Source organism: Lissotriton helveticus, chromosome 3_1 (assembly GCF_964261635.1).
Source record: "Lissotriton helveticus chromosome 3_1, aLisHel1.1, whole genome shotgun sequence".
NCBI classification, from domain to species: Eukaryota; Metazoa; Chordata; class Amphibia; order Caudata; family Salamandridae; genus Lissotriton; species Lissotriton helveticus.
This window is the reverse complement of record NC_136061.1, coordinates 47,647,539-47,660,638: the sequence shown is the minus strand read 5'-3', so window position 1 is coordinate 47,660,638 and position 13,100 is coordinate 47,647,539. Positions and strand designations below refer to the sequence as shown.

Below are 13,100 nucleotides of genomic sequence, written 5' to 3'. Positions count from 1 at the left end.
GAGTCCGTAGCGGGTGAGGAGGGCGGTCTTCATGTGCTCGTACGAGGTCATCTCAGTATCAGGGAGCTCCAGCAGGGCGTCCCTTCCTTCGTTGATAAACTTCTCCCACAGGCCGGCGCCCCAGTCCTTGAGGGGTACTCGATGGGCGGCCATGGCGACCTCGTAGGCTTTGAACCACTGTTGGATGTCGTCGTTCTTATGGTACTCTTTGACGACATCCTTGGGTATGTGCACCTTTGTGTCCACCGGCGGGGGTGAGGTCTTACCCCCGGCGATGGCAGACTCGTTTGCCTTGGCTTTAAGTTCCATTTCTTTGAGGACGCGCTCGTGCTCGAGCATGAGTTTTTTCTCCTCGAGGGCTAACTTCCTTTCTGCCAGTTGGATTTCTCCTTCTTGTCTGAGTCGAGCAAGATCCAACTCGTGGAGCCGGTTCCTCTCTCGTTCTCGGGCGTCTTCGTGGGAGAGGCCCGCGTCTGGGTTTGCGGGTCTCCCTCCCGCTGGGCTCGCCTCGGCCTCCGGGCCGCCGTTCGGGCCCGGGTTATCTTCACTCGGGGGTGGCGCCTCGCCGGCGTCCACCCAGGCCTGCAGGGCCGATTTAAAGTCTTCTTTGGTGCTTAAGCCAGTGGTAGCGATGCCTAGCTCTTTGCAGAATTGCTTTAGCTCCTTGTGGCTGTAGTCTTCCATTTTCTCTTTCTGGAATTCTGTGTTCATGGTCGTAGTGGGTTTTTCTTGGTAGTGAGTGAATTACTCTCTGTACGATCTGCGTGGGCTCGGATCCCGGCGCTTGCCACCAATGTTAGAAAGGCGACCCCGGGGGAGGCAGAAGAGGTCTGACTGACCACCCCTAGGTCCGCCTCTCCTTCGAGAAGTAGCCGAGCGTTACGGAGGGGCCTCCTGAATGAGGGCCTTCTCCGAGGATCGTACAGACGAGTAATCACAACACTACAAACGGACACCACACAAGAGATCAAGTTCTTACGCTTTTATAAGTAAAAAAAAGGTTGCTGGCTCTTGGCAGTATATACAGATGGATCGAAGGATCCGTAAAGTCTCGGAAAGGGGGGTAGGTAGCGGGACAGTCTAGCTCTGGGCGGAGGAAGGGATACCCTACGCACAGCTCTCAATCCTCGAGCTGGGGGGTTCCGAGGGGTTCGAGCCACGGCAGCGCCAGCAGGCTTTCAGATGGTTCAGCAAGGTAGGCCGCGGCAGCGCCAGCAGGCTCTCAGATGGTTCAGCAAGGTAGGCCGCGGCAGCGCCAGCAGGCTCTCAGAGGGTTCAGCAAGGTAGGCCGCGGCAGCGCCAGCAGGCTCTCAGATGGTATCAGCAAGGTAGGCCGCGGCAGCGCCAGCAGGCTCTCAGAGGGTTCAGCAAGGTAGGCCGCGGCAGCGCCAGCAGGCTCTCAGATGGTATCAGCAAGGTAGGCCACGGCAGCGCCAGCAGGCTCTCAGATGGTTTCAGCAAGGTAGGCCGCGGCAGCCCCAGCAGGCTCTCAAGAGGGTTTCAGCAACGTAGGCCGCGGCAGCGCCAGCAGGCTCTCAAGAGGGTTTCAGCAAGGTAGGCCGCGGCAGCGCCAGCAGGCTCTCAAGAGGGTTTCAGCAAGGTAGGCCGCGGCAGCGCCAGCAGGCTCTCCAGTCCAGGATACAACTGACTTCCTAATCCAGGGCTGGCCCAGATATAGGACTGGAGTCCTTTGATGTCCGGACCCTCGCGCCTGGGGGTCAGAAGGGCCGGGATGATGGGGTCCAGACCCCCAGCAGGGGGGTGGAGCCAGCGCCCAGGGAGGCCGGAGGGCGATCGAAACCAGGCGTCCGGGGACGGCTGGAGGGCCATCGAAACACCCTCTTCTCCGGGATCTGTCGAGTGGCCACTCGACCACCTGGGTGGATCTTGGTGCCTCGATGTCTGGGCTTCGCTGGGGCCCGGGCCGGAGCAGAGGTCACGTGGTCGTGACGTGGTGGGCCCAAGATGGAGTCGGGCCGGCAGTGGGGGTCCGGGATGGTGGCCGGACCAGCAATGTTGGGGCGTGCAGTGTCGGGCAAAAGGGCTGCCCGCTGCTGGGTGGAGGACAGATGTCGTTCTGGGCTCGCCATGCGGAAGGAGTAGGACCACGCCATGAGGCCGGGTCCAACAATGAGGGAGGGTGGGGGTCTAGCGGGTTTCCGGATGGAGTGATCACTTCTGAGTCCAGTGATTACCTGAATCGAGGATTGGGGGACGTGCGTAGAGGGGGTGGTGTACGAGGAGGCCAGCTTGGTCGCTTCTACAGACGACATGGTTTCCGCAGTTCTATTGGGTCTTGGAGTAAGGTTCGGGAGGGGGGGATGAGGTCCTGCTGGGCCGCGGAACCTTGAGAGGCCTTTGGGGGGAAAGGTTGGGGATGATAGGGGTCGAGTGGGGGTTTAAGGTGAGCTTATGGAATGTGGCGAGGTTGCTTAGGATGTCTTTCAGGCCCTGTATTATAATAGTCTCTAGGCTTTCAATTAGGGAGAGTCGACGCCCTGTCTACTCTTGGGGGGAAGTGGGTAGGTTTTGGGTGGGGCTTTCATGGAGAGGCGAAGATCTGAAAACGTTTTGCTTACTTTTGGTGGTTGTTGTGTTGTCAGTTGGGGTTATGGGATTAGGGGCGGGGTGAGTAGGGTCGTTATGTGGTGGTTGTTTTCTTATGGAAGTCGGAATGGGGGGTGCTTGGGAGACTTAGAGTGAGTATTTAGGTCGACGGGTAATGCTTGAAGTGGGTTATGCATAGGGGGGAGTTCAAAGGGCCGGACCAGTGGAGGAGGGGGCGTCTTGTTCTTGAGGGTAGAGGAGTGGGAGGTGGTTCGGGGCGGAGCGAGAGGGTTGGTGGAAGCGGGTGGAGGAATGGCGTGGATGTTCTGCTGGGGGGACTGGTTGTCGAGGAAGGGGGGAACAATGGGAGGGGAGGCTGTGTGTGGGTGGTGGTAGTCCACAGAGAGGGAAAGAGAAGATCGAATGACTCAAGGTTGACATTGTTAGCTTGAATCAAGACTGTGCCTTTGCAGTAGATGGTCACAAAGGTTTTCCCACATCGCGGCTTGCGGTTAGGGGTAGAGAAAGATAGTTTGCAGCTATGGGGAGTACTGATGGTTTTGGTGATGTGGAGTTGAGCTATAAGGATGGAATTCCACTTGTCGGGGCTTTCCATGTGAAAGATTAGGTCCATTTTTACTTGGCCTTTGGAGGAGCAATGATATAGGTCAGTAAAAAGTGATTCAGGGAATTGCCTGATCAGTTTGTGTTTAAGGTTTTTTTCCGCTTTGGGTGAGAGGTTGGGGGGGGACTGATCAGGAAGGAGTTTGGGCCGTGCGGTTTTACGTAGGGTGAGGTGAGGGGGTTGGGGAAGGTTGACATGGTGGAGGGCATTTAGTTTAAGAATGCGGTTGGGCTGATTCCCATCGGGCTCTTTTCGAACTGGGTGCGTTATGGTAGAACAGGGGACAAGGGGTTGTAGTGGGGGACGGGACTGCTAACGAGGTCCGACCGTTTCTGTATGGGTTGTGTTGGTTGGCTGCTAAAACGTGGACTGAGGTGGTGGGGAGAGAGTGAAATGGAGGGGCTTGTGTTAATCTGGTTTCTGGAGGGGTGTGAGCTAGTTTCTGTTGACCAGATGTTGGATTCTGAGATTATGTGATCCACCAGCCTTTAATGGGTGAGTGGATGAGAGCTGAAGCGGGGGGATGCAGCGGGCTGCCGTAACAACTATGCTAGCACTGGTGTTAGATATTTATGAGCCTGGCCACAGATTTGGGTGGACCATACCTTTATTAAGGGTTGGTCGATGGCTCATCTGTGGAGTTTATAAGGACGGGATGTGGTACAGTGTCTGAGTGGAAAGAGGTATCAGATAGGAGGGGGGCAGATTAGTAATAAGGTAAAAGTAGTAAATGTTGTAGTACTTGTATAGCGCCCGAATCACCCCACATGGGGTCTCTCTGGCGCTTGTACGAATACCGCTGTGGAACCCTTCCTGGTAACCTGTGCATAGTTCTGTGCATGAGCAGAATCCCTAAAACAGCAGTTAAACTCTTTCAGCGCAGACTAGTCTAGATAGTAAACCAGAAGGAACAATTTGGTTAGAGGTGACTGCGCTTCTGGTTGAACATAAGGGATTATAGATGGGATTGCACCGCTAAGAGGAAGTATACCCCCAGATGCATCTGCGAATTTTAAATTGCGAAAAATACCGAATCGCAATTTAGAATTCGCAGAATGTGTTGCATCAAGAAAAGCGACTAAAAAAAGCGAATCGCAATCGGCCGCAATTGCCGATTGCGACTTTCACGAAATCGGACAAAAATCGCAGAATCGCCTTTTTTCCATGTTAAAATTGCGAATTCGCAATTACCGAAATCGCTAATTGCGATCTTGCTAATTGCGATATCGCAAAAACAGGAAATCGCCTTTCGAGCACAATGATGACATCACAACCAGGAAGTAGGCATTTCCCTCCCTCATTCAGAACACAGAGCCTGAGAGTGGAAGAAGCACAGCCCAGAGCTCCACAAGACACATCCTGCAGTACCACAACAAAACACAAACAACAAAATAAAATGTCCCAGGAAGCAGCAGGAAGCAGTGCACCAGGCAGAAAGCGAAAAATAAAATTTTCGGAACAGGAATTGGAGTACCTCATCGAGGGAGTATCCAAGGACCATGACAGGCTGTTTGGCAAGGAGTCCCGGAGGGTGCCTGAGGCCGACAAGAGGCGCATTTGGCTGCGCATCCGATCAAAGGTGAACTCTCTTGGAGTGACCCAGCGCTCCATTGATGAACTTAAAAAGAGGTGGTACGACCTCAGAGGTTGTGCCAAAGAACGCATTGCTGAGAGGCTGGGGGAGCAACATGCCACCGGAGGAGGAGACCTCACAGTTGCACCCAACACTCCACTCGAAGACCTGGTGGAGGACACACTCAATCCTGCAGCCTGCGTAGGGGTCACCCGGCTGGACACCTCCCGACCCACCCAACAATCCCAAGGTAAGTGCCATGCCACCGCGACCCCGTCCCCTACCAATGCACATGACTCCAGAGCTAGCCATTTGATAACCCCAGTAATGCAGGCCATGCACACCTGAAATGCCCTATTGCATTGTGGGTCCTGTAGCATGACAATAATTCCCGGATAGCCACGCACAGCCAAACCTGTCAAGTGAAATATATCCCTAAAGCCAGTCAGGGAATGCAAGCCTGCATGCATGTTGCAACATCCCATATGCAAGATACATATCATTAATCATGCACCCATTTACATCACAGGTGCGTCAGAACAATCCAGCACAGAGAGCGAGGCACTCCACATTGAGGAGAACCCTGAGGACACCGAGGGAGAGGGCCATCCTGCCCCACGACCTGGACCATCACAACCACCAGCAGCAGTACCACCACCTCCCCATGTGAACAGGGCCACCCCTGCAGCCACAGGAGCACAGTAACAACCCCATGTGACACCCATGGCAGTGGTACAGGCCACACCACCACCCAGAAGGCAGACAAGGCGCACAGCCACTGTGCGATCTCAGTCTAGTGGACTGATGAGGCAGCAGCGCAACATGTCAACACGCGATGGCAGGGGGGAACATGTCTGAGATCCGGGGCTGAGCTTAGAACGCCGGATGCTTGCTGTCCATCAGAAGCAGGCACGGCACTTGGCAGCCATCCACCTGCAGCTTAATAAGACAGCGCGAAACGTGAGCCAGCTCACAGAAAGCATGCAGGTGATGACTGCTGCTATCAGGGAGAACAGCAAGATCCTGGTGTCCCAGCAAGACATCACCCGCCGCTGCCACCGCCAGCTGCTGACCCGCCTGTCAGCATACACAAGATCCAACCATCTGACTGGTAATGCGACCTCCCAACTTTCGCGCCTCTCTCTTGCGATGCAAATTCAGATGGTACAATGCTGCCAGGACGTCGCCAGGGCCTTGGAACAGGTCACAACAGCTGTCCAGAGTCTGCAGGCGTCTGGCCATGGCCAAGCATGTGGGGGGGATGATACCAGTGAGGGCACATCAAGTCACAGCAGCCTGTCCTTGCCGGTGGTAACCGCACGCCGCCGCAGCACCAGGCCCACTGCAGCCATATGCAGAGTGGGCTAAAGAAAGGTGATGGATTAAACCCAGATCCGTTGACTTGGTGTGAGTGTCTGTACCGCTTTGTTCGCCATAAGTTGGCAGGGTATGCTCAGACGTGAGTCCCTTGCTCACTTTGCCACTGGATTCAAGCAAGCCGGGCTGAAGACGGCTGAAATGCCAGAAACCGGTCCTCGGAAGCTTGTTTACGGTCCAGGGAAGGCATGGCTTGGCAGTTCGGGCTGGACTGTTCCCATGAGGCACAGGGTCGGACTGATTTGCATATGGCCATGTCTGAACTGGGGTGGCAGAGTGGGCTAAAGAACGGTGATGGATTAAACCCAGATCTGTTGACTGGGTGTGAGTGTTTGATTGGTTCAGATGCTCCGTCCATCACCACCCCCTTTTGAACAGCTTTGTTCGCCATAAGTTGGCAGGGTATGCTCAGACGTGAGTCCCTTGCTCACTTTGCCACTGGATTCAAGCAAGCCGGGCTGAAGATGGCTGAAATGCCAGAAATCGGTCCTCGGAAGCTTGTTTCCGGTCCAGGGAAGGCATGGCTTGGCAGTTCGGGCTGGACTGTTCCCATGAGGCACAGGGTCAGACTGATTTGCATATGGCCATTTCTGAACTGGGGTGGCAGTGTGGGCTAAAGAACGGTGATGGATTAAACCCAGATCTGTTGACTGGGTGTGAGTGTTTGATTGGTTCAGATGCTCCGTCCATCACCACCCCCTTTTGAACAGCTTTGTTCGCCATAAGTTGGCAGGGTATGCTCAGACGTGAGTCCCTTGCTCACTTTGCCACTGGATTCAAGCAAGCCGGGCTGAAGATGGCTGAAATGCCAGAAATCGGTCCTCGGAGCTTGTTTCCGGTCCAGGGAAGGCATGGCTTGGCAGTTCGGGCTGGACTGTTCCCATGAGGCGCAGGGTCAGACTGATTTGCATATGGCCATTTCTGAACTGGGGTGGCAGTGTGGGCTAAAGAACGGTGATGGATTAAATCCAGATCTGTTGACTGGGTGTGAGTGTTTGATTGGTTCAGATGCTCCGTCCATCACCACCCCCTTTTGTACCGCTTTGTTCGCCCTAAGTTGGCAGGGTATGCTCAGACGTGAGTCCCTTGCTCACTTTGCCACTGGATTCAAGCAAGCCGGGCTGAAGACGGCTGAAATGCCTGAAACCGGTCCTCGGAAGCTTGTTTCCGGTCCAGGGAAGGCATGGCTTGGCAGTTCGGGCTGGACTGTTCCCATGAGGCGCAGGGTTAGACTGATTTGCATATGGCCATGTCTGAACTGGGGTGGCAGAGTGGGCTAAAGAATGGGAATGGATTAAACCCAGATCTGTTGACTGGGTGCGAGTGTTTGATTGGTTCAGATGCTCCGTCCATCACCACCCCCTTTTGTACCGCTTAGGTCGCCATAAGTTGGCAGGGTATGCTCAGACGTGAGTCCCTTGCTGACTTTGCCACTGGATTCAAGCAAGCCGGGCTGAAGACGGCTGAAATGCCTGAAACCGGTCCTCGGAAGCTTGTTTCCGGTCCAGGGAAGGCATGGCTTGGCAGTTCGGGCTGGACTGTTCCCATGAGGCGCAGGGTTAGACTGATTTGCATATGGCCATGTCTGAACTGGGGTGGCAGAGTGGGCTAAAGAATGGGAATGGATTAAACCCAGATCTGTTGACTGGGTGCGAGTGTTTGATTGGTTCAGATGCTCCGTCCATCACCACCCCCTTTTGTACCGCTTAGTTCGCCATAAGTTGGCAGGGTATGCTCAGACGTGAGTCCCTTGCTGACTTTGCCACTGGATTCAAGCAAGCCAGGCTGAAGACGGCTGAAATGCCAGAAACCGGTCCTCGGAAGCTTGTTTCCGGTCCAGGGAAGGCATGGCTTGGCAGTTCGGGCTGGACTGTTCCCATGAGGAACAGGGTCAGACTGATTTGCATATGGCCATGTCTGAATTGGGGTGGCAGAGTGGGCTAAAGAACGGTGATGGATTAAACCCAGATCTGTTGACTGGGTGTGAGTGTTTGATTGGTTCAGATGCTCCGTCCATCACCACTCCCTTTTGTACCATGCTGATAAGACAAGCACGCCTGCTCCGCTGTCATGGGGCTGTATGAGGAAATACAGTTGACATGTATTGTTAAAAAATAATCCTAAGAAATATTATTGTGCCAAAAACAATAAGAATTTATTTCAAACGTAAATCCGACTCATGTCATTATTTCATTTGGCATGCATGAGTGTAGTGTTGTGTGAGGGGTATGGGTGCACTAGAAATAGTTCATTGTGATTTGGTTGTGGCGCCTGTGTCCTTCTGCAGGATTCTCCCCGCGTGTATGATGCACATATCCAGGTGGGCGGTTGTCCCCCTCCGACTCACTGCCAGAGATCTCCACAGGTATCCTCCGCTTGGTAGCAATATTGTGGAGTATGGCACACACGGCCACGATGCGGAAGCAGACCTCAGGCTGGTATTTGAGGGCCCAACCAGTCTTGTGTAGTATGTGGAATCGGTTCTTCAAAAGCCCAAATGTCCGCTCAATGCAATTTCTGGTGCAAATGTGTGCAGCATTGTAATGCCGTTGCTGTGGTGTGGCAGGGTTGAGGTATGGGGTGAGGAGGTACTCACGGACGCCGTAGGCGCTGTCACCTGAATGAAAGGAGTAGAGGGTCAGTGCCATTTTATGCGCAGCTACATGGTCTCGACGTACTGTATGTGGGCATGTGTACTTACCTAGGAGGTGTCCTTCGCCATAGTCACCCCTGGCCAAGCGGGTGTGTATGCCACTGTGCCGAAAGATGAAGGAATCATGCGTGCTCCCCGGGTATTGGGCCACTATGTCAGTGATGATTGTCTTTGCATTGCAGACCATCTGGATGTTCAGTGAGTGGTAGGACTTGCGGTTCCGGTACATGTACTCTGTCTCAGCGGGTGGGCAGATGTGGATGAGGGTACAGTCAATGCATCCAATTACATGGGGAAATTGCGCAATGTTGTAGAATTGAAGCTTTGTTTGACTTAAGTCCTGTTGGTTGTTACTGAAGGTTATGTAATAGTGTATCCGGGTCTGCATGGCTTCCAGGAAACTCTGTAGGCAGCGGGACAGTGTGCTCTGGGAGATCCCCCCTGCTTATGCAACTATCCCCTGGAAGCTTCCAGAGGCCAGGAGCTGCAGGCAGCACAGGACCTGGACATGGGTGGGCACGGCATTGGTCCTCCGTGTTGGGTGCTGCATCTGGGGGTCAAGGTCATCGATGAGCTTCTTAATCATAGCCCCATTCAGCCTGTATTTGAAGTAGATCTCCTTATCAGTCTGGCCCAGGAGTGTTATCCGCAGCCGGAAGATGCGCTCCTAAATCCTACGTTGGTTCCAGGCTGCACGCTGGAGCCTCAGCCGCCTTGCCTCGATATATAGTCCTGGCATTGTGAATGTCCTCATGCTCCTACTGTGTCTCCTTAAGTGTGTTTGTTTTGCCCCGCCTAATATTACTTTTTTTTTCCAATTGAACTTCATGGTTACCACCTGGTTTGACTTCTCCTTAATTTGCGCCTCACTAATAGCGATTTTGTTTTTTTTTGCAATTTGCGATTTTTGATGAATTGGATTTGCACATTAATTTGCGAGTTCGCTAATTAATTCGCAGAATCAGTGGAACGTCGCTATTACAGAATCGCAAAGGGGGTTCCACGTTGATTCTAATTTAATTGCGAACTCGCAATATATTTTTTGCGAATTCGCAATTTGGTTGGTTTTTCATTCATGAATTGCGGGTACATAAATTGCGATCGCAATAGCTGTTTTGCAACTATTGCGATCGCAATTTTGGTTGATGAATCTAGCTGATAGTGAGGACATGCTCCCAGACTGGGGAATTTGCTGTACCAAGTCACACTGGTGCAAGCTACCAATAACATGATGCACTGCTTCACTCTCCTTCGTCGCCACTCCTGAGGCCAGCTAAGAGCTAATCAAAGCCCTTGCTGGTGGCTCACTCTGGTGCAGACACGGGCCACTTGAATCACGTGACTTTGCATTAAGGCTGCAGCACGGTGGCTGATGTGCTGGACCTGGAGATGCAAGGCTCCCTCAAGGATCTCCCAGGCAGCCCATGTGTAGACCATTTAGCCAATACCACCATTAAGTCTTTGCTAGGCATCAACAATACATTACAAGTTCTGCTTATCCGCAGCGAGAATCACGGTGGAAGTAGATATGGTGTTGGAACAGCTGCCACAAGCCTGGACGTTTGAGATAAGGAATTGTGTGGCAAGTCTAGATCCCAGTTTCACTCTTTTTTCAGCGTTCACACACATGGCAGCCAAGTATCTCAGGTTGATGCATGACTTGCTGATCCAGTCCAACTTTTTTCTTTGATTTTTTGGGCTTTCTTGTTTATCTCATTGGAAAAAAATTGGGACTACAAGTCCCTGAGTGCTGGGAAAAACCTGGACTGGAGCAACGAGTCCCCATTGGACCTGATAAATTTGTCATGGTTGCCATGTCACTGAGCATGTGGATGGTCAGTGGACTGTGGATCATATGTGAAAAGGCATTTCTGCGGTTGCAGCGAATCGGGCTGTTTCTAACTGCAAAATGCTTTTTTATATGTACAGAGCACAAATTGCAATTCAATCACATGTGTGATTTACAGAAATGAGTCTGAGACAAAATGATTTGCACCGGTCACTTTTAGCGAGATAAGTAGAGCAAAGTAAGGGTGGGGCACGGCTCTAGATGATCTGCCTCCTAATCTTCAATGTCGGACACCAGTTCCATAATGTAATTTAAAAAAGAATGATCAGCACACACCATACTAGAAAGTACAAATCGATTCTTTTATATAATGCACAGACACCTTCAGAATTGTTCTAAAAGAATTTCTTCATCCTCATTCTTTTGTTAAGAACACTTTTCTTCTACTATAGCTAACGCGTTTCATCTCTTGAAAGAGACTTCTTCAGGGCTACTTAATATTGTATTGGCCCATGTATTGATTATTGGTCAGAAAAGCCTCATAAATTCTTAGCATAATGGCTAGAATTCACTGTATAGTTGAGTCTAAAGTGTCCAATGGTTTACTTTGATTTTGTTTCCAGTTGACACTAATATTTTAATATCTCCTGACATGGGCAAGTTTCATAATCCAATTTATAACTTTTATTATCAGTTTCTTTAGACACGAATCATGCTGACATCCAGATCAATTGCAAAAAGTCTCGCAATCGACGATTAGTATTTTAATCAGAGAAGATCAAAAATTCCAGATGACCTCACCAGACTAAAAAAAAAAAAACTCCACACCTATCGCCGACCTCTATGCAGCACGGCTAATGCTTGTAACTGCAAGACCACCATCAGTAAGGCAACCGACGCAAAGTTCTCTCCAAGGCCGTCAAAGACTGCAAACTCCTCTCACAGAACCCACAATTATTGCTTCAGTCATCAAATGCTACGCCATCAATGCTTTCTTCACAGAGATCAACAAAATCCGATCCAACATCACTACCACTTCGATGGCCCGGTCACTTCCAGCCATCCCCAAATGCATCATCACTAAATGCACATCCTCCAGTCTAGTGTAACACATGTAACTCTCAAAACTATGAATTCTTTCAAGGAAGCCACCTATGAAGATGATGCCCTTTCTTCTTCCATCATCAAATCGCTCAAAGGAGAGGCACTCACTCCTCTCTACACATTGTCCATGCCTCCCTAAATCAAGGAGCAATCCCTCACACCCCTGCGTCAGGCCAGTCTTCCCCTACTTTAGACACCATCCCTGAATCCACCCAACCCACCAACTTTGTGCTCTATTACTCATCTTCCATTCATAGGGAAAAGCACTGAGTAAGCAGTCACCACCCAGCTACAGATGAACATCAGCAAAAATAATCTTCTACAGGACTACCAATAAAGCTTCAACCACACTGCAGCACTGAGACAGCCACACTCCACGCAGTTGACGATGCCTTCCTCCTCAATGACCGGAATGACCCCTGCCTCCAGGTCCTGCCTGATCTCAATGCAGCTTTTAACACATCAGAGTCTGAACAACATCCTGAAAACAGGGTTTTCAGGATGTTGAAATGGTTTAAACCCAGCCTCACCAATTGGCACCACCTCGTACAAATAGGTTCCACAAGATCAGACTCTGGCAGAGTACACTGGGACTCCATCCCCCCTACCATCATATTTAACCTCTACATGAATCCCCATGGCTTCATTTAATAGTAGCATCAAGATACATCAATACATATATGATGCTCAACTCTACCAGAAATTATCCTCAACCAACGACATCCAGAGACTCAAACCCAGTCGCAAACGCATCCACTCTTAGATGCCAATTAACTTCCTGGAGCATAACCCCACAGAGGCAGAATTTATCCTGTTTGCCAGCAGCACCAGACAACCACATATTCACGCCTTCCTCTCCAGCTTAAACCTACCAAGCTTCACCCGTCCACCTCACAGCTGACAGACAATGCAAAACCTCATGGATTTACCCTCAACATAAACCTCTCATTAAAGCAACACATCACCAGGTAGACTAAAACAGCTCGGTTTCAACTCTCACTCTTGACAAAGAAGAAGCCATTTCTCATGGAAGACGACTTCAGAAGAACCGTACGAGGCCTAGTCCTCTTTAATCTGGACAGTGGCGTTGTCCTGTTCAACTATCTTCCCAAAACCACACAGGCAACTTTCAAAGGCATTCTACAAGCAGCGGCATGGCACGCCAAAGGCTTGAAGGAAATCAATCACATCCTTCCCACATTAACGACCGATATTGGCTCCCCCTTCCAGTCTTGATCCTCCTCAGGACCAGCCGCATCACGTATTCAAGATCCCAGCACACCTACAAACAAATCAGCCATGTCTCTGGGTCAATGCCGGACAAGGAGACAAAACACTGCAAGAAGGACAAAACAGAAGACGAGCTTTCTCTGTTAATTCTGCCAGTGTCACCATCAGGTCAGCACAGACTCTCCCACAGTTCAGAAAAAAG

General features: G+C 51.3%; 1 protein-coding gene across 5 annotated transcripts in view; it reads right to left on the bottom strand.

The window, feature by feature from the left end:
• Positions 1 to 13,100, bottom strand: part of NHEJ1 (non-homologous end joining factor 1) — a 1,839,518-nt gene that overhangs the window by 545,168 nt on the left and 1,281,250 nt on the right. The gene's annotated exons all lie outside the window — the stretch shown is intronic.